Below are 3,321 nucleotides of genomic sequence, written 5' to 3'. Positions count from 1 at the left end.
TTTAAATATAAAAAACGTAAAACATACTTACAGTCTGTGACAGCCGGCAGCCGGCATTGTAGTCTACTCTACCAGGATCAGGAAACGGTCCTCCATAAAATGTGCTGCAGAATATTTGGTATTTAGGTTGAAGTGTTCTGGAACAGTGTTGTAAATACAACTTAACCACTGGTTTCTAGTCGTGTCCATTTTTGGAAGGCCACACAACCAAACAAAGTAGTTTCGCTTTCCACAGCGTCAACAGCGTCACACACGGCGGCCTAGAGTGAGCGGCGGCGGCCTAGAGTGAGCAGAGGCCGGTGAGGAACGGAGGCGGCGGATTCGACGAAGGAGCGTAGCGGCCGGCGGGCTTGCGGCAACCACATGTGACGACCCCGGGCTGGACTCCGCTTTGTCCACGGTGAAAGCTGATCCGATGATCCACAGCACAAAGTTGTTGTTTTTCCTCAGGGACCAGCACGGATCAGCTCCAGGCATGACGAAGCCGGTATCGTCCTCTTTTGGAAGACCAAACAAAGTAGTTTCGCTTTCACAACGAAACACACAGCGCCTTCACGACATGGCGGCGGCAACAACAATACTACAGCGAGAATAAAAGTTATGCCTTCTTTCTTTGCGTGAACATTTGGGCGGCGTTATGCAAATCTTCCCACATCGTGACGTAGACGTGGGGGCGTGTTAGAACGAGCCGTTTTAGGTAGGCGTGGTTGACTCTTAACTTTTATAAAGAATCTCTCTTTGGATTTGAGACTTTAGTCTTTGCAACTTTACAGATCTTCTTTATGCACCAAGAGCTTGTAACACTCCAAAAGAGAAAGGAAAAATTGAAATCGCATCATATGACCCCTTCAAAAAGTGAAATATTAATTCCAAATTATTTTATTTTGCTATTAAACAACCTTGAATTGTAGCACAGAGGTTGTGTAAATGCATGTACTCAGCTACCACAATTGAAAGTGAAAGTGAAAGTGACATGTGGCCAAGTATGGTGACCCGTACTTGGAATTAGTGCTCTGCATTTACCCATCCAAAGTGCACACACACAGCAGTGAACACACACACACTGTGAACACACACCCGGAGCAGTGATTGAACAACATATGCAAGATTCATATTTGGATTTATTCGTTTGTCAATGAGAAAGATTGCTCGCAAATTTAGTCACAGCAAACAGCTCAAGCGGAATCCTTGTAGAGGAATGCAGACAGGCTATATGACACTTTCATTTGAGCAGAATATCTCAATGGAGACTGCTTAACTCCAACATACATGTTTGTCTGTGTTTTCAGAGCATTAGTGCTCTTTTTCAGGCCAGAGAGAGCATGTGCACATGATTGCCACTTTGGGAGATTAGGTAAAACACTGGAAGGAAAATGTATCTATTTATTAGAAAAGGTCTGATTGGGGGATCTGACCTCTTATCATCTGGCAACCCCAAGCATGAACTTTGCACTGATTTTCACCTGGACTTTAAAGTGAACTCAAAACTCTTTTCTTTGTTTTAGTCGTGATGGTTTCTTAGTCCACATTACATTAACACTGGTATTTTTAGGAAGCCAAACAATGTGAAAATAATATTATTTTGATATTAGAGGTAATAATAACAGTGATAATCCTATATTAAATGGTTATTAAGACAGGAATATACAACTATTTTAATACAACTGCACTGTAAAAATGAATATTTCATATTAAGTATATTAATTACTTTACTTAACCGTTGTAAAATCATGGTACTTATGTCTTATTTTCTCACTTGTAAGGGTTAAAAGCAGAACCATGCTTATTTTGGCAGAAAACTCCGAGGAGACCTCCAAGTTTCTGTGACAGCAGGTTTACAAATACTTCAGTACAAATCTAGTGAACTGCTGTAAACAGCTGTCAACAAAATATTAGAATTTATGCAACTGTAAAAAAGTGAATCTGGCGCACACTGCGTACTGTGGCAGGACAGATTCACAGTCTAGGTAATTAATGAGAACCAGTCATTGCTCAGCAGCTATTAAGGCTAACCTTCATCTGCAGGTTCTTCAGACAAGCTATGGCATTGTAGTACTTCTCAGAAGCTGCTGAAATATCTCCACTCTTGAAGAGTGCATTTCCCTCCTCATGGATCTGTGGTATGACCTGCAGTTTCTCCTCATCTGTCATTGCCCATATTTCCAATTGGTAGGATCCAGGGGGCAAGATCTTAGGAAGATGAGAACCAGAATCATGAATCCACTTCATTAAAAAGATCAAGTGGGAATTACCCACAGCTACTTTGTAATTTAGTATATTTGTTGTTAAATTAGTAGAAATGCATATTATAGTTCAATTAAAGGGATAGTGATATGAATTAATCTCTTTCAGTGGTTGAGCACAATATATTTTGAAGAATGTTGGTAACCAAACAGCTGACGGTAACCAGTGACTTCCATAGTATGGAAAAAAATTATTATGGAACTCAATGGCTACCAACATTCTTCAAAATATCTTGAGCAGAAAAATGGAACTCATACAGGTTTGGAACAAGTAGAGGGTGAGCAGATGACAGTTTTTAATTTTTGGGTGAACTATCCCTTTATAACACATTAATGCATATAGAACAGACAGGAATTTTATTTATGATGCTGTTCATGTGGTTATCAGAGCTCACTGTCCATTCTCATGTAAAACTGCACCTCTAAAAATGAGATTAAGCTACTGTTTCTCACCTCTAGCATTTCCAGAGTAAAAACTAGAGGCTGAGGATTGACCTGCAACTTATCCAGATCGGGGTGACCCATAGAATGATGCGAGTGAACCTGAGCTATTCCACAGCAGTGTCTCTGTCCTTCCAGTGGGTCTTTTCCATGGCTGATGTTGCGTAGTGACAGAGAAACCAGAGGGTAGAGAGCTGTGTGCTATTACAGTAAGAAAAAAAAAAGTATTGAGTCAAAATATCAGAAACAATAAAACAATAATTTGTTCATATTTACATATGTGACCCTGGACCACAAAACCAGTCATAAGTAGCACAGGTATATTTGTAGCAATAGCCAAAAATACATTGTATGGGTCAAAATTATTTTTCTTTTGCCAACAATCATTAGGCTATTAAGTAAAGATCACGTTTCATGAAGATATTTTGTACATTTCCTACCGGAAATATATCAAAATTAGTAATATGCATTACTAAGAACTTCATTTGGACAACTTTAAAGGCGATTTTCTCAATATTTTTTTTTTTTTTTTTTTCAAATAGTTGTTGGTCGGTAGGTCGGTCGTGTTTCAATTACTTTATTAAAGTAATGTAACTGATTACATTTGATTACTTTTTGATTACTTTTCAAAATTTCT

At 39.0% G+C, this 3,321-nt stretch overlaps 1 pseudogene; it reads right to left on the bottom strand.

The window, feature by feature from the left end:
- The window catches only part of LOC107671156 (AH receptor-interacting protein-like), an 11,654-nt pseudogene that overhangs the window by 3,724 nt on the left and 4,609 nt on the right, over positions 1 to 3,321 (bottom strand).

This window comes from Sinocyclocheilus anshuiensis, unplaced genomic scaffold (assembly GCF_001515605.1).
Source record: "Sinocyclocheilus anshuiensis isolate Anshui unplaced genomic scaffold, SAMN03320099.WGS_v1.1 scaffold145, whole genome shotgun sequence".
Classification (NCBI taxonomy): Eukaryota; Metazoa; Chordata; class Actinopteri; order Cypriniformes; family Cyprinidae; genus Sinocyclocheilus; species Sinocyclocheilus anshuiensis.
The sequence above is the reverse complement of the archived record's forward strand: the minus strand, read 5'-3'. Positions and strand labels throughout refer to the sequence as shown.